We start from the raw sequence: 22,936 nt of genomic DNA, 5'->3' as shown, positions 1-22,936 counted from the left end.
AAGAAATGTAGTTCTCCATTACATTCAAGTACATGTATTAACAATTTAATTTGTTTATATTAACTGTAGCCTGAAGTTTAAAATAGAAGCGTGTATATCAACTTTATATGAATGTAGAAAAAATATGTGCACAGTATAACATGAATTAAATGTTCATTAGTGTATATTATTCTTAGCTTTACTAGGCCACAATTTCTTTAATGTGAGAAACTGGTTTCCATTTCTGCTAACGTGATGTTTTGTTGCAGGTGCGTTCTCATGAAATGATAGTTTTGAAATAGAAATGCTATTGTTTTACACATAGAGCCTGAGAGAAGAATTCTGATGAGAAGGAGCATAAAGAACTGAATATGAGATGACTGTCCCTTATTCATGGATTTTGCATACAGTGTACTTGAGACCAAGGACAGCAACGTTCTCAGGAATGCTCTGGAAGTGCAGAGTGAAGTTGCAAGTTACACGGGGGGACAGGAGAATACAATGGAGCTTGTGATGGTGTGATCAAGAAGGTATTACCTGATTTAATTTTGTGGTATTAACTAGGGCTTTCACTAATTGATAGCACAGACTTTTCCAAGGATTTTGAGAGGTTCAGACCTCTGACTAACCCCTTGGCCCCATGTTTTGCTGAGTGTGACTTAGACTTATACTTGACTCTCTAAGAACCCTCCTGTCCAAGCTTCTGAAATGCAGTCACCTTCCTTTTCATTTTTCCAAATCCCTTTTGTCCTATTTTTACCTCTCACCTTTTGTCCTTATGTCTTTTAGTTAGATTTAAATCTTTCTGCATAGCCTAGACTCTTTGGAAGGTTTCCTAGTTAAACAAAATTTAACTTGGTTAGATGATTTTAGGTTGCACTAATGTATAAGAGAATCGACTTTCGTTTGTTTTCCGAGCACCAGATACTATTGCTGATATTTTGCATTGCTGTCACTGAACTATTGTTTTGTCATATGTTAACTTTTCTAAAAGATTTGGTACCCCATGGTTATCTTGTATCTTTGGAGCATATTTCTGAGATTTGTTCACATTAACTTGAATGTTAAGCTATAATAAGACCCTTTAACTTTATTTCCAATTTGTTTTTTAATTGTGTGGCCAAATGGGTTACACTGTAAATTAACTGTTGATTGATTGTTACAGAATTCTTTAGTTAACCCCTTAGCACGGATCAAAAGATCATCGACCTCAGAATTAGAGTATACAAAATGCTCCATCAAAGCTGGTAACAGAGGACTTTTTGGTCCTCTGGGAGAGAGATATAGGAAATTAATCTATCCCATTATGAAATTATCCAAACCCAGCCCAAAATTCTAAGCCCATGACTCATTTGGAGGATTAATGGAGTTCCAGTGCTGTTACAACTCAGCAGATGCCTGAGTATTAATAGGGTTGCTCGTTGCATTTCTCATGCTTAGATTGCATTGCTTTTGATGTGTTGTGCAGAGAAAATTGAAGTTGTGTGAATGTGGCACTTATTGCAAAGAAGTTGAAGTTATTTATCGGGTCCATGGTGGTCTAAAATCCTGGGACTGATGAATGTGTAGGAGACACTTGTTATTGTTCTTGTCTGCTGGTTAAGCGGTGCTGTTCTTGAGATATCGACAGTACCGCCAGCAAGAGGGCTTTCTTTTGTGTGATTGTGAGAGGTTGGTATTGTGAATCTTAAGTGCACAGGGAGGAACTGTATCAATCCGAGGGAGATCCGCTGGTTGAGGTTCATTCGAGAAGTGAGAGTAGGTTGGTAAGTGGAGCCCCAAACCATTTTTAAAATGATTGATTACCACATACATTTTTAGAGGAGCAGACAAAGTTGTTGTTGAAAAATCACTTGCATTGTTTTTGCACTTAGATTTGAGTGTGAGAGTGCGAGAGAAATTGTGCCACGCTGGTATAGGTCGGTTGGTGCAAAGCTGAGCTAGTTTTGGTGGACTATGTCACAAAAGTCACGCTGGTATTGGTTTTGAACGGCGAACAGAGAATTGTGTGTGAAGAGTTACTTTCTGATTGTAAACAAAAAGATAATTGTGAAAACTTGAAACTTGATCGAAACATTTAGTGCTTAAAACATTGCAACGTGTGGTGAAGGGACATGCATTCATACCAGTTAGAGAGAGAGTGGAGTCTCCGCCCAAAGGTACACCAGGTCATTATATGGTGTCAAACATAGGTCTTCAAATATGTCTTTGACTTGAATAATGGCACAAGATGACAGAGGAAGAGGGTGCACTGGCATTTCCACATTACGGAACACATAATTTGACAGTTGGCTTACATTTGACACTCTATGAAGACTCTTGACCAAGTTTCTGAAATGCTGACACCTTCCCCTCCATTCTTCCAAATCCTTTTTGTCCTATTTTTACTTCTCACCTTTTGTCCTTATGTATTTTAGTTAGATTTCAATTTTTATACAGCCTAGACTATTTAGAAAACTTCCTATTGTCCCACAATTTAACCTGATTAGATGATGTTTACTTGCACTAATGTGTAAGAGAATCAACCATCTTTTGTTTTCCGAGCACCAGATACTATTGCTGATCTTTTATATTTTATTGCTGTCACTGAACTATTGGTTTATCTTATGTTAACTCATCTAAATTTCTCCATAGGATTTGGCTACCCTATGGGTATCTTGTATCTTTACAGCATAATTCTGAGATTTGTTTACATTAACTTGAGTGTTAATTTGTATTAAATCCCTTTAACTTAATTCCCAATTTGGGTTTTCATTGTGTGGCCAAATTGGTTACACTGTAAATTAAATGTTGAATGATTGTTACCTAATTCCCTAGTTAAGCCATTAGCATTGACCCAAGGATCATCAACCTCACAATTAGACCATACAAAATGCTCCACCAAAGCCAAACAACTGGTCTTTCAGGAGGCTGACTTGGGATATCACCTAAGCAAGAATGGTGCCAGAACCCATATATTCACTAACTCATCCATCTATATATTCGCCGCAGTAACAAAGCACCCACTCCAGAGAGCAACCTTCAACCTACATGTCACTTGTGCCTTAACTATAAATATTCAGGAACCAGTGAATGCTGTTACTAGTCTGACCTGCTTGATCTGTTCTGCGGGAAACAGAAGATTGAATGTATTGCCTTCTGTGAGAGAGGGAAGCATGTCTTCCTGTTGCTATAGTGCCCCGGTTCTTTGAGAGAGTAAAGCTCATACTGCTGCTGCCCTTATGGAACCTGTCCTGTGACGAGAAAGGCTTGTGCTGATGCTACTGTAACTGTACCTGTCCTCAGAAGTTAGGAAGCTTGCACTGTTTCTGCCCAATGTGTACCTGCTTTATAAAGAGGGGTGTTTCCAATACTGTTCATCAACCTATTAAATCACAAAGGATTTTGAATCCACTTGCACTACATGCCCTCGTCAGCATCCTCTTCTGTGATCACATTTGAAAGCACGTTGGAATAATTCAGTTGAGGGTGCACACTGCACAAAACCTTCCCTCATAAATTGTTTACTTGACAGTAATGCTGCTTTTCTATAACAGCAATAAAGGAGTTGTATAGGTGGCACAAGACAAATGGCTCAACTCTAGGGTCACTAATAAAATTGTCATCAGGGCAAAGAGGGAAATGATGCAATACCCATCCAGGATCAGAATTGCACAATGTCTAATGCCTATTTAGGAAATCTGGTTTCAATCCTGGCTTCCAAACTTGACCAAACAGTTTCCCCTCCATTCACAGCCTGTGACTTTCCTCCCAACACCTGGGTCCCTGCGATTGGCCACTTGAGATCGACCACACCAACAGTGGTGCCCAGGGCAACTGATCCACCTATATTAGTGCCAGACACCTCTTTGTCACTGGGCTCTCTGCGCCCTTTGGCTTCCATGGATGATAAACTGGACAAGGCCCTAGCGGCTGTAAAAAGCCTCTGGAAAAAAAACTTGGCTCTTTGGTGACAGAGCTGGGGTTCCTCTGCAACAACCACTGTAAGCTCAGAGGCAGGGTTGCTGATGGAAAGCACTGGCTGCACTGCGGCCACAATCTACAGATAAGCAGCATGGTATCCAAGATCGAGGGCAGCTTATTAAGGGAAGAGAGGAGGATGTCCTATGGTGCCTTGTTGGAGCAATATATTCATCCTGAGCCTGCCATAGGGGATCGAAGGCCACGATGAATTGGCAATCTTAGAGAATTGGTTCAAATCCTTAATCCCTCCATCCAAACCTATACCATTCTTCTCTTTAGAAAGGGCCCAAAGGGTGACTGCCTGCCAGCCTTTCCTGAAGGCCCTGTCACACCCAATGCTGCCCTCTGCCTCTTTTCTCTTTTTTCCTCTTTTGCCTCTTTTTCCTCTTTGTGTGCTGTTCCTTTTGTGTCTTTCGCTTTCTGTGTTTATTCTCCCTTCCTCGTTTTTCTCCCCTCACTCCGCTCTTCCTCTCTTCACTCTCCCCCTCTCTCACTCCCCTGCCGCTGCTGCCCATGCGGCCCGCCCGCTCCACTCTCTTGCGGTTTATCCCCAGCGCTGCTGCCCCCGTGGGTCGCACCCTTTTTTTGTGCCATTTTCTGCTCCCAGCTGTCATCTCCTCCCACCTACCTACATAATGGCAGCCACTGTGTGGCTGCACCTAAGGCAATCCTGTTTTCACCCGTCCGCGACCAGCACCAGGACCCCTTGTCCTGCCACCCACCGCCTCTACACAGCAGCAAAACACATCACACTCAATCTAGGACTCAACAACAACTGCAAGCAAGCTCTCCAGTCAACACACACGGTGCCTTCAGCTGCCACCGCTGCTGTCAAACCTGCTATACCACCAAGACCCCAGACCCAGCACAACCCACCTGCAACAACTCTCCGAACCCGAAACCCCTGAAGTGCATCCTCCTCAATGTCCCCTCCCTCCATAAACATGCCACCAAGATCTGGGACCACCTCAACAGCACCAACCCAGACGTCGCATTCCTCACCGAGACCTGGACCAACAACACCTCAGGCCAAGACATCGGCATCTCCCAGGGATACAGGATCGCCGGGAAAGACCACCCCACCTGCCCTGGGGAGAGGGAATCACCATTGTCTACAGGTCCAACCTCCACCTGAATACACAATCCGAAGACTCCAAAGAAGCCACAAACTTGATGGAACACCTCCACTTCAAGCTACACAACAGCCCAACATCCACCATCAGGGGAGCCATCATCTACCGCCCCCAGACCTTGCACACCTTTCGCCAACTCCATCACAGACTGCATCTCCGCACAAGCCATCACAGCCACCAACTACACCCTGGTGGGAGACCTCAACTTCCACCTTGAGAATCTACAAGACCCCAACACTGCATCCCTCCTAGACAACCTCCACAACATAGGACTCAGACAGATTGTGACAGAGCCAACACACTCAGCAGGACACACCCTTGATCCCATCTTCACTACAGGAACCTGCGCTACCTTCAGCCACACCACAGAACTCCCATGGACAGATCACTGATGCATCCACTTCACCTTCAACACACCCACCATCACCAGACCCCAACTCCAGCCATCGCATAGAAACTGGACAAGAATAACCAACGATCAGCTCAATGCTGACCTCGCCACCGCCGCCCCCACCATCGCACTCAACGACACCCAAACACCGCAGCACACACCTTCCACAAATGGATCACCAACTGTGCCAACACCATAGCCCCCCTCAAAAAGAAAAACACCCACGCAAAAAGAGCCAGCTGGTTCACCCCGAACTCTGGGAATCAAGACACACTTGTCACCGCTTTGAGAAAATCTGGAGAAACACCAAATCCCCAGAAGCCCACAGCAACTTCAGAACTGCCACCACCGCACACCACCAACTCATCAGAAACACCAGAAAGAAGGCTATCCAAGACAGGATCTCCTCACAAGCACACAACAGCTAGGAACTCTTCAGCATCATCAAAGAGTTTGCCCAACTCAACAGTGAAACAACGGATATCCCACCCTCACATGACCTATGTAACAGACTCAACACCTACTTCCACCACAAAATCAAGTCCATGTACAACAGTTTCAGCAAGGACAACCCATGCGCAGAACCCCCCCTTCCAAACCCTGACACCAACAAACCTACAATCTCCACCTGGACACCCCACTCCACCGAAGATATGCTGAAAACAATGAAGTCCATACACTCCAGTGCCCCACGGACCCATGCCCCCATCACATCTTCAACAGAGCTGCAGACACCATTGCCCCCAAGCTCTGCCTCACCATCAACTGCTCACTAGCTGCCGCCACCTTCCCCGATGACTGGAAACACGCCAAGATCAACCCCCTCCTCAGGAAACCCTTGGCAGACCCCACCGACCTCAAAATCTTCAGCCCCATTTCTCTACTTCCATTTCCTGCGAAAGTCATTGAAAAAGCAGTCAAGAGCCAACTCACCACCTTTTAAGAAGACCGCAACATCCTCGACATCTCTCAATCCGGATTCGGGTCAACCCACAGCACTGAAACAGCCCTCCTGGCCGCAACAGACAACATCTGCTCGCTACTGGAAAAGGGAGAGACGGTGGCACTCATCCTACTTGACCTCTCGGCAGCTTTCGACACACTCTCCCATCACACCCTGATAAGAAGACTCAACGAAGCCGGCATCAGAGTCAAGGCACTCGGCTGGATCCAATCCTTTCTCTCCGGCAGAATGCAATGAGTGAGACTCGCCCTCTTCCTCACAGATCCCACACCCACCACCTGCAGAGTGCCCCAGAGATCCTCCCTAAGCCCCACGCTGTTCAACGTCTACATGGCCCTGCTAGCCACCCTCGTCAGAAGCTACGGAATAAACATCATCTCCTACGCTGATGACACCCAACTCATTCTCTCCCTCTCTAATGAACCCGAGACGGCCAGACACAACTTCCACGAAGGTATGAAAGCAGTTGCCAACTGGATGAGAGACAGCTGCCTTCAACTGAACACAAACAGGACAGAAGTACTCATCATGGGCCCTCACCCCAATGCATGGAGCGACTCCGAAATCTGCCCACCCCCCAGCCAAGCCTGCAACCTCAGAATCGTCCTGGACCCCGACCTCAGCATGAACCATCAAATCAACTCAGTCACCTCCACCTGCTTTCACACCCTCCGCCTCCTATGCAAGACCTTCAAATGGATCCCCCTCGAACATAGAAAGACTGTCACACACGCCCTCATCACCAGCAGACTGGACTACTGCAACACACTGTATGCAGGAATCAATAAAAAAACTCACCCGCAAATTGCAAAATATCCAGAACACCACCGCCAGACTGATCCTTGACCTACCACGACACTGCCAAATCTTGCAACACCTACGTACATTGCACTGGCTCCCCATAGAGAAAAGAATCACTTTCAAGATCCTCACCCATGCACACAAAGCCTTCCACAGCACCGGACCAGCCTAATGAACCAGCACTCAACTTCCATGTACCCCACAGAGTCCTCGCTCAGCCCAGCTCTCTCTCACAGAAGTAACCCGCATCAGGAAAACCAGAACAGGAGGATGCTCCTTCTCCTACTGTGCAGCCACCGCCGGGAACGCCCCACCCAACCACATCAGAAAAACCACCTCCCTCCCCAGCTTCACAAAAGGAACTGAAGACATGGCTTTTTTAATCCACCTCACCGTACACGTTACACTCCCCCCTCAGTACCTTGAGACCCTAACGGGTGAGTAGCTGCACTTTACAAACACTGATTGATTGATTCTGGTCAAGCGTTTGCACTTTAAAGATCAGGACACCATCCTGAAGGCTACCAGGCTAACTGGACCTCTGAAACTTCTGGGTAAGATCATAATGTTATTTCCAGACTACACTCAGGTTGTGCAACATTAATGAGCCATCTTCTTGGTGGTGAAAAAGTGGCTGTGACAACTGGGCATCCAATATTTCCTGCTGTTCCCAGCACGCCTCAAAGTCCTCACAGATGGCAAATCAGTCTTCTTCATCGGTCCTAGGAAGTCCTGGGATTGGGCTGATGGAGGTTGTGGTGAGGCACGTGCTCGGACTTCTGGGTGGGCTCACGACACCCCTCTCACATTGCAGTGGTGAGCCGCATATGCCCTGTCAGTGGCTGCATGGCATGGGGTGATGCAAAACTGGAGGAGGGCTGAGAGGGGAGGCCCTATCCTATGAGGAAGTATGGCACCTCCCCATATCCACAGCCTGGGATGCTCTGCTTCACCACTTCGGAAAACACATCCAACAGCAACGATCTACCCCGTGAGCCTGACCGGATCTCCTTGGTCCCTGTCTGCATTGGTCTGCACCATTGGTGGCCCCAAACCACTACCCAGCTGTTCAACACTGGGGTGCCTGCATGTCTGCCTAGCTCTCAACCATACCTGTGCCCTACCTCTGGAATGACAGGAGCTTTGCTCCAAATGACCCCAGCATTATTCACGGACTCAATCCCACCTGGTTCACAACCCTGAATACCTCAGTTAGACGGGTCAACACATCAGCATGCAGCTGTCTAGCATTCATAAACCTATCTGCCTCCACATTGAGATTTCGGCAGCTGCCCCCCCATAGATTACCTTGTGTGTTCCAATTTTGTTTTATTACTACTTGACCTGTGGTCACACACAGTTTCTGTACTTCACTATCGTCATGTAATGCTGTTACTGTTTGCATATGAAAACCCGAATAGAAACAGTTTAAAAAAAAAAAGTATTTCAACTTTGGTGGACGTCTGGGTGCACAGATTACATGGCCTTTAGAAGTTGGCCACCCTGTTGTTGGTAGCATATCCTGGCCTTTCTATTGTTGTAGGTTCTTCGCTGTAATTTCCTCCTCTTTCTCCTTGGGAAGAGTCTGTTTTTTTCATTGATAGTATTTTTGAAAATAGTATCTATGATAAATTGTGTTGTTGGTTGAGAGGTGAAATCATACTTAAGTATCAGCCACAATCCTTGTCAAGGTGAACCATAAAAAGTAACTAAATTAACATGTGCTTAACCCTCTGTTAGCTTGGCACAAAAGCAGTCTGGGTTAACTTGAAGGCAATGTTTTTATGCAGCCCTTAAACAGTAATAAAGTAAAAACACAACAGAAGTAATTGTAAGAAATTGCTTGACACCAAAATTAGTGATATATGAAAAATATGAAAAATAGCATCTAAAAGATCAAAGTGCCAACCAGGGACATCAAGTCGCAAAAGACGGTTATGGATGACTGTGATGGAGCACGGTTTGGATACATAAAGTGGATTTGCCCGCTCTCCCTTTACTTGGACTTAGATTAATTTTTAAAGAAAATGTCTGAGAAGGTAAAGCTCAGCGGGCAAGACAGCCAGAAGGATCAGAGGAGGAGGCGTAGTCGTCAGGGTCCATTGGACAAAACTGGGTTGAAGATTTCTACTTCCAGACTTAGGGCCTGATTTAGAGTTTGGCAGATGAGGTTACTCTGTCACACATGTGAACGATATCCCGTCCGCCGTATTATGTTTCCATTATATCCTATGGTAATCATAATATGGTGAACAGGATATCTGTCACGTTTGTAATGGAATAACCCCTCTGCCAAACTCTAAATTAGGCCCTTAGTCTCTCATATGGAAGTAGAAAATCTCCAGCAGGACAAAGCTGCAGGCTGTAGCCCACAAGGGTTCCACAAGGCTGGATACATCTTCTGCAAGGAGCAGCTGAAGATGATTTGCTGCTGCAGAGAAGAAGATGCAGCAAAGTCAGCCCTCCGGGAATGGACTTGGGGAAATAGGCATGTAGCTAAGGCCCGTTCTTTCGGTTCTCAGAGCACTTTTTTTCAGAAAATATTCTGTACCCCAAGTTTTGGATTTGGGCTATCTGGGTGCCTTTAGCACTACTTCTAAGGGTCCAAAACTAAAGGGGCACCACTTGGTGGGTCAGGGCTCACTCAGGCTGGGTCCAGGAGCAGGATCAAGTTGGCTGGAGCCTTTTTTGTCCCTGAGGCTTTGATCAGGAGGTCAGCCAGCTAGCCCTTTGGAAGTTCAAGCTGGAACGCAGGCCTCAGACATCAGGACAGTCCACTGAGGGCACACAGCAGGCTTCAGGCAGCAGGGCAGCCCTCTGAAGGACACAGTCAGCAGGGCAGTCCTCTGAGAATCTATCCACAAGTCAACAGTGAACTGAAGAATGGGTCAGAGGGTGCTATTTCGTACCTGATACTAGTTTTGAAGTGGAAGAAACTTCTAGAGTTTCCCCCCACAGTAGTGTCTGGAATGTCCTCTCTCCCTGCCCTGATCCCAATCTATATGGGGGCTCAATAGGTGCGTGTGAAGTCCTTTGTGTGTGAGCTGAGGCAGGGTCTTTGAAGTGCAAGTAGGGCTGAGCACAGCTCCTATGCTCCTCCTGCTTGAATGGCCCATCCTGCCAACACCCAACCCCACTATTGTGTGGCTGTCTCAGAGGAATACACAAAGGCCCACTGCCAACTGACAATTACACCTAGTAATGTAAACCAGGAAAAAGACTGCAGGCACCAAATGGTGAAAACAAGAAAATGGCAACTTACTTAAAATATGGCTTTACCCTTAAATAGCATTTTAAATTACAGTTCCTTAGGTACCATGCATGGCATTTGTACCTGTTCCCAAACTAAATGCACCCCTCATTAAATGTATTAAGAGAACCCAGTGTTATTCTGATGGAGAGGTAGGCCTCAATACCAAGACATGTAAAACTTAAAAGTGCATGTCTAACTTTTTAAATACAATGCACCCTTAGGGCCTACCCTAGGATAGACCTATATGTACTAAAAAAGGAGTTTTAGGCCTGGCAAGCGATTTATGTTGCCAAGTCGAATTGGTAGTTTAACACTGCATACAGTATGCAGTGGCAGGCCTGAGACATGCTTTAAGGGGGTACTTAACTGGGTGGCATAGTAAGTGTTGCAGGCCGAATATTAGCATTTATTTTACTAACCCTCGATATATGGTATACCACTTTACAAGGGACTTATACTTAAATGAAAGATACTGATCAGGCGTAAGACGAACTTACCATGTTTTAGGGAGGGAGTACAAACAATTTAGCACTGGTTGGCAATGGTAAAGAGTCCTAGGGCAAACAAAAACAAATTCAGCAACACAGTAGGGGAGAAGGCAAAACATTTAGGCGAAGACCACCTTAAGGCTGACAGGTCTTACATTGACACATTGTGAGCAACAGTCGTTCTTCTTCTCTTGGCAGAGACCATTGTTCCTTTTTGTGTCAATAAACTCCCATGGAATTTGTTCTTATGTTAGACGAAATTGTCTACTGGAAGGCCAGTGTTTGACCAGTGACAGTCTCTCTTCTTCTCTTAGTAGAGACCATTGTTCCTTTTGTGTCAATAACCTCCTATGGAGTTTGTTCATATGGTAGACGAAATGTGCTACTGATAGGCCAGTGTTTAACCAGTATGTGACCTTCAATGTGCATATCAGGATCTACAGCTTGATGTCTTCTAGTTGCACTGTCATTTTTGTCTCCCTGCCTTTCTTTACTGCATTCATAGTCAGTCTTGAGTGGTATCCTCCATGGGACTGTTGTGATGGTGTCTCTATGACATTTTCTGAACAACACAGTTGCAGGACAGCACCTGGATGTACTTTAAGGGATATTCAGTTGAGCAATTAAAAAACACTGAAGCACCTACTTAACCCCTTCGCTGCCAGGCCTTTTCCCCTCCTGTGCTGAACCTTTTTTTGGCTATTTGGGGCAGTTCGTGCTTAGGCCCTCATTACGTTTTGTTCACATAAGCTACCCACGCCAAATTTTTGTCCATTTTTTCCAATATCCTAGGGATTCTAGAGGTACCCAGACTTTGTGAGTTCCCCTGAAGGAGACCAAGAAATAAGCCAAAATACAGCAAAAAATTCTTTTTTTTCAAATAAATGGGAAAAAAGGGCTGCAGACGAAGGCTTGTGGTTTTTCCCCTGAAAATGGCATCAACAAAGGGTTTGCGGTGGTAAAATCACCATCTTCTTAGCTTTCAGGAACAGGCAGACTTGAATTAGAAAACCCAATTTTTCAACACATTTTTGACATTTTACTGGGACATACCCCATTTTTACTATTTTTTGTGCTTTCAGCCTCCTTCCAGTTAGTGACAGAAATTGGTAAGAAACCAATGCTGGATCCCAGAAAGCTAAACATTTCTGAAAAGTAGACACAATTCTGAATTCAGCAAGGGGCCATTTGTGTAGATCCTACAAGTGTTTCCTACAGAAAATAACAGCTGAAATAAAAGAATATTGAAATTGAGGTGAAAAAAACAGATATTTTTCTCCACGTTTTACTCTGTAACTTTTTCCTGCGATGTCAGATTTTTGAAAGCAATATACCGTTACGTCAGCCGGAATCTTCTGGTTGCGGGGATATATAGGGCTTCCAGGTTCATCAAGAACCCTAGGTACCCAGAGCCAATAAATGAGCTGCACCTTGCATGGGTTTTCATTCTATACCGGGTATACAGCAATTAATTTGCTGAAATATAAAAAATGAAAAATAGGTATCAAGAAAACCTTAGTATTTCCAAAATGGCCACAAGATAAGGTGTTGAAAAGCAGTGGTTATTTGCACATCTCTGAATTCCGGGGTGCCCATACAAGCACGTGAATTACAGGGCATTTCTCAAATAGACGTCTTTTTTACACACTGTCTTACATTTGAAGGAAAAAATGTGGAAAAAGACAAGGGGCAATAACACTTGTTTTGCTATTCTGTATTCCCCCATATCTGCCGATTTCGGTAACAGAAAGTTCTGGAATCGGAGAGGAGCCACAAATTTCTTTCCACCCAGCGTTCCCCTATGCCTCCCAATGAAAATGGTACCTCACCTGTGGGGGTAGGCCTAGCGCCCGCGACAGGAAAAGAAAACAAAACACAATATGGACACATCACATCTTCACAAAGAAAACAGAGCTGTTTTTTGCAAAGCACCTAGCTGTGGATTTTGGCCTCTAGCTCAGCCGGCACCTAGGGAAACCTAGCAAACCTGTGCAGTTTTGAAAACTAGACACCTAGGGGAATCCAAGATGGCTCTGACCAGGTTCTGTTACCCAGAATCCTTTGCAAACCTCAAAATTTCGGTGACAGAAAGTTCTGGAATCAGAGAGCAGCCACAAATTTCCTTCCACCCAGAGTTCCTCCAAGTCTCCCGATAAAAATGGTACCTCACTTTTGTGGGTGGGCCTACTTCCAGCGAAAGGAAATCCCCAAAACACTATCTGGACACATCAAAATTATCAAATACAAAACTACCTGTTTTTGTGGGGGGCACCTGCGTTTTTGGTCCTAGGGTCAGCAGCCTTCTAGGGAAACCTACCAAACCCAGACATTTCTGAAAACTAGACACCCGAGGGAGTCCAGTGAGGCATGACTTGCGTGGATCCACTAATGTTTTCTTACCCAGAATCCTCAGCAAACCTCAAATTTAGCTAAACAATCACATTTTTCCCACATTTCTGTGTGGGATCACCGCACTGGGACACATTTTATACCACCCAATGTTCCCCTCAGTCTCCCGGTAAAAATGATACCTCATTTGTGTTAGGTGGGCCAAGTGCTTGTGAAAGGGAAGAGCCAAAAACATGTCGCTATTGAAGGGGAACCAAAAGGAGTCCAAAAGGGCAGTTTGCAAAAAAAAAAAATTAGGCTGACAAGTGCAGCAGAATTTTTATCGGTATAGATGAGACAATGCTAGGTGGTAGGAATTTTGTGAATTCTTGCAGATTTCAGAAGGTTCCATCACAAAAACATGGGAAAAATGTGTGATTTCCAGCAAAGTTGGAGGTTTGCAGGGGATTGTGGGTACAAAAATTGTGTGGGGTGCATGTGAAACACACTACCCAGGAATCACCCAGAAGTTTAGTTTTCAGATGTGTCTAGGTCTTGTGGATTTTTCTAGATGGCAGCGTCCCAAAGTCCATAAAGTGCAGCCCTCACCATTCCAAGTAGGTCGATTTTGAGAGTAAGCCAAGCTCTCATGGCCCAAATGTAAAACTAGAACCCAAAATAATCAAATGTCTTCTTGCTTTGCTTGCTGTTGGATAAGATGTTTTAGAGTGTGGGGGAGAGCTGAAAGACTGTTACCCCCTACAGTTGAGGTGGGGGCGTAACCAGGCCCATTCTGGTTGGTAACCACCACCCCAATATTTTTTGTTTTTTTTAAATTCCCTGGCATCTATTAGACTTCTGCCCCCCGGGGTGTGGATCAGGTGTAATTGACCCATCTGCCCACTGGTGGGTAGAACAACTTTGGCCCCATTTATTTGGGGTGGGGGTATGGCCATACCCCCACCCTCTTATTTTTGAAAAAAAACTTCCCTGGCCTCTGGTGGGCTTTCTGCCCCCCCCTTGGGGGCAGAGGGGCCTTCCAGAAATAGGCCCATCTGCCCCCAATGGGGGACAGATATGGGCAACAGTAATGTGCCCCCATGGGGAGCCACCCTTACCCAAGGGGCAGCCCCCTAAAGAAAACACATGCATACACACACACACACACATCCCTGGTGCCTAGTGGTTTCTGTCCCTCTTGGGGGCAGATTGACCTAACAAAAATCAGCCAATCTGGCCCCAAGGGGGGCAGAAATAGTCTAAATACAATGTACCCCCCAGGGGAGCGACACTTGACTAAGGGGTCGCTCCCCAACTCTAAAAAACAAAACAAAAAAATAAAAAAAAAATTTATCCCTGGCGCCTAGAGGTTTCTGCCACACCTGGGCGCAGATCGGCCTAATAACAATAGGCCGATCTGCCCACAGGTGGGGCAGAAAAGGCCTAAAATAAATTTGCCCCTCGCCCCTAGGGAGCGACCCTTGCCTAAGGGGTCGCTCCCCACCTCTAAAAAACAAAACAAAAACACAAAAAAAAAAACAAAAAAAATGTTTTTATCCCTGGCGCCTAGAGGCTTCTGCCCCCTGGGGGCAGATCTGCCTAGTAACAATAGGCCCCCCGCACCCTCCACCCACCCGGGGAGCGGCCCTTGCCTAAGGGGTCGCTCCCTTTGCGTGACATTAGCGCAAAGAAAAAGATCCCCAGTGCCTAGTGGTTTCTGCCCCCCTTGACAGATTGACCTAACAAAAATCGGCCGATCTGTCCCCAAGGGGGGCAGAAATGGTCTAAATACAATTTGCTACCCAGGGGAGCGACCCTTGCCTAAGGGGTCGCTCCCCATCTCTAAAAAGACAACAAAAAAAATAATAATAGCCCTGGCGCCTAATAACAATTGCCTAAGGGGTCGCTCCCCTTTCGTGAATTTGGTGTAAAAAAAAAAAAACTCCCTGGTGTCTAGTGGTTTGCCTAAAGGGTCGCTCCCCTTCCGTGAATTTGGCGTAAAAAAAACTCCCTGGTGTCTAGTGGTTTCTGCCCCCCTTGGGGGCATACTGGCCTCATAAAAAAAGATCAATCTGCACCCAAGGGGGGCATAAATGGCCTAAATATAATTTGCCCCCTAGAGAGCGACCCTTGCCTAGGGGGTCGCTCCCCAACCAAAAGAAACACACAAAAAAAATGAAAAATGATCCTGGCACCTAGTGGATTCTGCCCCCCCGAGGGCAGATCAGCCTAAAAATAGGGAGCAGAAAAGGCCTTGAAAAATATTGCCCCCACTAGGGAGCGACCCTTGCCCAAGGGGTCGCTTCCCTCATGCCAGTTTCCCTTGAAAAATACATCCCTGGTGTCTAGTGGGCATTTCAAAAGCCGGATTGCTTAACAATACGGCTTTTGAAATGCTCTGAGAGACTTCAAAGGGAAGGAAATTCCTTTCCTTCCCTTTGAAGCCTCTCAGGCCCCCATCACATGATCACTGGGTGTCGACGCAGGATATTGGGTGGGTTGTCTGATCTTGGCTTAGACTTGACTTCCTAGCTGCACTACTGAAGTTGTATAGCCCACTTCTCAATTTGTATCAGGGGAAATTATGATGTTCCATTAAAAAGTGGTACTAACTTTTTGTAGTCCCTTAGAACGGTGAAGGTTCTCCTGAAAAGGTATAGGTGGAAGTGGTTCAAAGCACCATCTGCTTACCAGGGCTTCATATTCTATTTGAGAATAACTCTTCTCAGTGGCAGTTAGGGCTGTGCTTGCAAATGCAATTAGCTTTCAGTGTTCCTTCTGATGTTCTTGAAGAGGAACTGATTCAGCCAAGCAGGATTAGTATCCATGATCAGTTTGGCCTTAGCTTGGGTGTCAAAATAGTGCATCTTTATGTTATTTACAATACTTGCCTTCACAACATTGAAGGCCATCTCATGTTTGTGGTGGGAGAGCAATGCAGTTATTGATTTTGTGAAGTTACAAAGGGATTTTAACGTGGTGGTCAGGTTGAGAATTAAGTAACCACAGTAATTGATCATACTCAACAAGCTCCTGTCATCCATGGCAGTTATAGATGCTGATGTCTTGTTGATGTCTTCAGTCTTGTGGGTGTCAGTGCAAAGCCCTTTGTCAGAAAATATGTAGCCAAAGAATTTGATATTATTTTTTAGGAACTCACACTTTTCTTTGTGCAAGGTCAGCCCAGCTTCTGAAGTGAAGGAGTTTCACAACAGACCATGTGGGGTAGGTAGGAGGAGCAGTTACAGTACAACAGAGCTTGGGGGGAGGGGGGGGGAAGGAAGTGGCAGCAAAATGGACCATGGAGGCCGGAGGGAGGGGATAAGGGCATGGAAATCGAACAGGCAGGGTGGAGGTGGCAGGGACAGGCAGCATTCATCTTACCATACTAGACAGGTGAGAGGGGAAGTGGCAGTTTAACAGACCACTCAGAGTAGATAGGAGGGGCAGTAGGAGGTTCATGGAACATAGTGAGCAAAAAGGAAGGAGCAGGGGCAAGCACACAGACATCGGAGGTCAAGGGGAAGGAGGGTAGGGGCAGCAAGCTAAAAATAGATGCTAAGCCTGAGGGCAATGATGGGGCATATAATGGACACTAGAGGGTAGGAGGAGTAGGCAGAGACATCAAGCTAAATGCAGGGCAATGACAGCACATCGGACCATGCAGGACAGGAGGGAGGGATCTGGTGCATAGAGCTTAGGGGGAGGTGGATGGGCCAGCAAGCTAACTGTTCATGGGCAGGTGGGAAGGGCAGTAGCAGAACAACAGCCACGGAGGGCTGTAATAAGGGAGCAGGGGCATGGACTTGGGCAATGGATGGCAAGGAGGTGGCGCTGGCGCAGCAAGCGTGGGTGGGGGCAGCTCAATGCCAGGCCAGGCCCTGCGTCCAACCCCCCCCCCAACGTGCATTGTGATGCACATTTTACTTAACATTTAAAAAAACCTAGAAATTCACTGAAAAAAACAAAGGTTACAGGGATGTGATAGTTAGGAAATAGGATTAAAAAAACCTTAGACATTCAATTAAAAAAACATAGGTTACAGGGGCATTATAGTTAGGTTCAGATTTTACATGCAGATTACCAGAGAAATTCATCTGAGTTATTTCATATAACTATAACTCGTGCCCTAAGGTAACTATAACTCGCTCCCGCACCATGCACTGCTAGTTAACCCAGATATTACATCACTGATGACATCTTCTATGACATCATTGACAATATCACTGTAACATTTGCAGTAAAATTATTGATGAGAAAACTGTGCATGGTGAGGGTCCAAGATATTGTTACCTTAGGGCACCAGTTACAGGTACTTGAAATAACAGCTGAAAAAAATACAGACACACAGACACACACACACACACACATATAAAACCTTTGTTGGTGGCCCCACCACTTTTATCTGTGCACTCGTGTCTGCCCCTCTTAAAATTCACTTTTACAGACGTCATTGTTTCCAGCTCCCATATGTTTACATAGCTCATATCTGTTATGACAGAACCGAAGTGACAGGCTCAAGAATGCAACGTATCTTTGACCCAAAAGGCCATTCCCATCTCCTCCCCTTCCTGGTTATAGTTACTACTGGAAGAAGAGGGTCTGCCTTTCAGGGCAGGCATTCGTTTCCATATTTCCAGATCTACCGAAAATTATTTACCTTCCCCTTCATTCGTTTGGAGAAACATATGAAGATAACCACCCCAGACGACATCATGTTTTGTCTGTCTTCCTGGCAGAGGCCCCAGCTGCTCTGCTGGACGTGATGTGTTGCATTCAGCAACAATAACTTTGTATCACCGTTTTCCCTTTAGTTCTTCATTTGAATCTGTTTTTGTTTAAGGGCCTGATATTAAGTGCTTGCTGCTTTGAACATTGGTATTGTTTTCCTGGATCACCTGCACGAATGGACGCCATACCGGCTTGGGGCTGGTGCACACCTTATCCAAAGTGGCAGCACATTCTCTCACCAACCATGATGAGTAGCCTTGCCTCTGTCCCGTAGCCCTGCAGCAAAGAAGAGGTAGCAGAATAACCACAGGAGCTGAAAGGCGCAGGTTCTGATGAATGCATCAGGTGGTATTGGTATAGCATAGTACTGGGAAGCCTACAATTCTGTGGTGTGGTTATATGTCCTTGTTGGGATTTTTTTAGCAAGCTGTGGGACACCACCTGGCAGGTCACTTTCAGAAATTGGCGAGTGCTGCTGCGTTTAGCATGCAGAGCCAGTCTTAGAACTAGTGGTCCAGGGGGCAAAAGTTGGGATTTCCCTCAAAGTGTCTGCAGCTGGGGGCTCCCTCATTTGTTCTGGTGCAAGGCAAGGTTGTTGCCCTGGACCCTGGTTAGAAAACAGACAATGAATGATATGGGGGATGTCAGCTATCTAAGTGGAAGGGTACCGAAATCTTCCACTGTCCAGTTTTCCACCACATGCAGTTATGATTACAGTCAAATCATCCATTTCTGCCAGATACTTCCAGAAAATCATGACAGTAACGTAAACAACAATGGGTCGTTGTGAACACCCCTTTACAGTTTTGATGATTGCTTGTGCTGCTCAAAACACACTTACAGATCCAGCTTCCAGCTAGATGCATGAAAGCAGTACAAACAAGCATTGGCAAAGCCAAAAGCTCTTGCCTTTAAAAGAACTATCGACTTTGGCAATGTGTTTTTGCCATGTTGTACATCAGTATGGCTGCTGTTCAGCATGGCTAAAAGTTAGTGGCATTGAGTGTCCTAGAGCGACCTGGGGGAAGTAGAGTGTTGTAGACTGGATTTGTTGGATTAGAGTGTCATAAAGTTGAGTAGAGGGGAGTAGAATTCAGTGGTTTGTTGGCAGAAAGTGTGGTAGAGTGCAGTGCCATAGAGTGCAGTGTCATAGAGTGGAGTGTAATAGCGTGGAATGTCATAGCATGGAGTGTTGTAGTGTGGAGTGATGTAGCGTGGATTGGATTGGGGTGGGATAGAGTGGAGTGGATTGTGGTAGTGGGTTGGATTGGATTGGAGTAGATTGGGATGGTTTGGATTGGTGTACATTGGGTTGGACTTGGTAGGGTGGATTGGAGTGGGTGGACTGGATGGGGTGGATTGGATTGGAATGGGGTGGATTGAAATGGGATGAGGTGAATTTGATTGGAGTGGATTGAGTGGGGTGGATTGGATAGGTTTGGTGTGGGTGGATTGGATTGAAGAGATTGGACTGGGATGGGATGGATTGGATTAGAGTAGGATGGTTTGGAATGGGGTGAATTAAAGTGGAGTGGGATTGATTAGACTGGACTTGAGGCAGTGATTGGATTGAATTATAGTGGTGTGGATTGACCTGGAGTGGGTGAATTGGACTGCAGTGGGGTGGACTGTAGTGGGGTGATATAGACTGGGGTGGATTGTAGTGGGTTGGTCCTGATGGATTGGATTAAGTAGGGTGGACAGAACCAGGTGGGGTGTCTTAGTTTGGAGTACAATGGGGTGGATTGTAGTATAGTGGGGTGGCTTGGTCTGCAGTGGAGTGGAGAGGAGTGGGGTGGACTGGGTGGGAGGGATTAGATTGGAGTGATGTGGATTGCAAATTGATGAGGTGGATCGATTCGGGTAGGGTGGACTGGTGTGGGTGGATTGGAGTGGGGTGGGTTGGATTGGATTCTGGTGTAGTTGAGTGGATTAGAGTGGGATCGATTGCATTGTGGTGTGGTGGGTTGGAGTGGGGGTGAAATGGATTGAGTGGGGAGGACTGGAATTGAGCAGGGTGGACTGGAGGGGGTGGAATGGAGCAAGGTGGCATAGAGTGAGGTGGAATGGAGTGAGGTGAAATGGAGTGGGATGGACTAGATCAGTGTGGGATGGAGTGGATTGAAGTTGAGTAGATTGGATTGCAGTGAGGGATTGGAGTGAGATGGATTGGATTGAGTGGGGTGAATTGGATCAACATAGAGTGTACTGGGGTGGATTAGATTGGGTTAGGGTGAACTGGATTGGGCTGGTGTGGATTTGCTGGATTGGATTGGTGTGGGTAGATTGGATTGGAGTGGGGTGGATTGGATTAGAGTGGTGCTGATTGGATTGGGGTGTGGTAGATTTGATTGACGTAGGGTGGATTTGAGTGGGGCGGATTTGTGTGGATGGATTGCTTTGGATTGGAGTAGGGCAGAATGGAGTGGGGTGGATTGTTTTGGATTGGAGTGGGGCAGTTGTTTGAAATGGAGTGGGTCATACTGTTTTGTATTGAAGTGGGGCAGATTGGTGTGGGGAAGATTGGAGTGAAGCAGATTCTTTTGGATTTGAGTGGTGTGAGGTGGATTGCAGTGAATTGGATTAGAGTGGGGTAGATTGAGGAGGGAGTGGGGTGAGGTGGATTGGATTGAAGTGAGGTAGATTGGGATGGATTGGATTAATGTGTGTTGAGGTAGATTGGATTGGAGTGGGACAGATTGGAGTGGAGTGGAGTGGATTGGAGTGGTACAGATTGTTTTGGCTTAGAGTGGGGCAGATTGAAGTGGGACAGATTGTTTTGTATTGGAGTGGGGAAGATTGGAGTGGAGTGGATTGGAGGGGGGCAGATGGCTTTTTCTTGGAGTGAGGGAGATAGTTTTGAATTGGAGTGGGCAAGATTTGAGGTTGGCAGATTCGAGTGGGGCAGATTGTTTTGATTGAAGTAGGGCAAATTGGAATATGGCAGATTGGAGTGGGACAGATTGTGTTGGATTGGTTTAGAGTGGATTGGAGTGGCAAAGATTGTTTTGGATTGGAGTGGGGCAGATTGGAGTGGGGCGGATTGGAGTGGGGAGCTTATTTTGGATTGGCTTGGACTAGATTGAAGTGGGGCAGACTGTTTTAGATTGGAGTGGGGCAGATTGGCGTGGGTTTGGTTGGAGTTGTGTTGAATTGGAGTGGGGCAGATTGTTTTGGATTGCAGTGCGGCAGATTTATTTGGATTGGAGTGAGCCAGATTTGAGCAGGGCAATTTGTTTTGCATTGGGGTGGGGCAGATTGTAATAAGGCAGTTTGGGGCAGATTGGAGTGGGATTGATTGTTTTACTTTGGAGTAGGGCAGATTTTGTAGATTGGAGTGGGGATTGCTTTGGCTTGGATTGGGGACGTTTTGTTCTGGATTGGGGAGATTGTTTTGAAGTGGGGTAGATTGGAATGGGGCAGATTGTTTTGGAGTGGGGCATATTGGAGATCTGAAGATTATAGTGGGGTAGATTGTTTTGGATTGGAGTGAGGCAGATTGTTTTGGATTGGAGTGGGGTGAATTAGAGTGGGTCAGAATGAAGTTAGATGTGTTGGGAGGATTGGATTATGGTGGATTGGAGTGGGTTGGGTCTGGGTGAGTGGTTTGAATTGAAGTGGGGTGGATTGTATTTGTCTGGGGTGAATTGGATTGAGTTGTGCGCATTGAGGATTGGAGTAGGGTGGATTGGGGAATACTGCATGATTATGTGTTGAGGCATCATTTTTAGAAATTACACATTAGAAAGAAACAATATCGCTTTGCAATATTTAGTACAAGATAATCCTCATCGTTTGAGAACAGTGCCCACACGCAAAAACAGAAGAAAACATGAGTGCAAAGTGAGGAAAGAAGACTTGGCAAAATAAAAGAAAGTTAACTATAGAAAATAAATCTTTGTAATTTTGTTTGTCCTGCTGGGCATTTTTTTGCCAGTCACACGCCTTCTGTTTGCATTGCACTAAAAGTTTTTAAAAAAATAGTACTTTAATCACATAGGGAGCTGCAGACGTAGCACTGATTAAGTTGAATCAATCAGTGCTTGATCCCTGCTCCAGAGAGGAATGGAAATTATGCTAGGCCTGCAGTGACGGATTATGAGGTTGTAAAGAAGAGTCCCAGGCAAGCCAACAAATGGTAAACAACAGGCGTGCTCCAAGCCCTTATTGTTAACAATAGTGGCTAGCAAGTGAGGTACATGCGGTAATGCATTCTCTCGCAGGCTCGACACTAAAAATGCTGTCATTTTGACTTCAGTTGAACTAACTCTAATAGTATATGTGGTAATGGTTTAAAAAAGGAAAGCCAGTTCCTGCAAACATGATGTTCTGCTTTCATAGACATAACTGCAGAGTGTCGCTATGGTGTGTGTGACACACACAATGACTGGCCTGGCTTTAATCACCCCTCAAAACAATAAAAAATGCATTGGACCATTCTGTACAGATGCACTGGGCTTGCTTGAAACCTGTTGAATTAACCTGTTTCACATTACGTATATGTCCTCACATTTCTCTCGGCTGTTGATACACATTTCCTGCCGAGAGTCATGCATACATATCCTGCTTTGGCCACCAAGTATTTCAGTCTATTGATGCACACCTTGCCAAAGATCACAGATGTATACATTCTCAGGGGCCATTGATGGATATTGTTGGCTGACTCTACTATGCCGTCTTTTTATCAGGGATTAACTGATACAATACTGTCTGGGAAAGTTGATTGCCATTACTGTCTGAGTTTGAGGGAGTGGCTTGATGCTTAGACAAGATGGCGGCGCTTTGGTGATGCTTCAGGGGATGGCTTATTGGGAGGCGATGCAGAGGTAGATTCCCATGGCGGAGACACTCGAAATAGCAACTTAACAAAATGTGAACCTCACCTCCTCTAACTGACGTTATTCC

Source organism: Pleurodeles waltl, chromosome 10 (assembly GCF_031143425.1).
Source record: "Pleurodeles waltl isolate 20211129_DDA chromosome 10, aPleWal1.hap1.20221129, whole genome shotgun sequence".
NCBI lineage: Eukaryota > Metazoa > Chordata > Amphibia > Caudata > Salamandridae > Pleurodeles > Pleurodeles waltl.
This window is presented reverse-complemented; position numbering follows the sequence as displayed.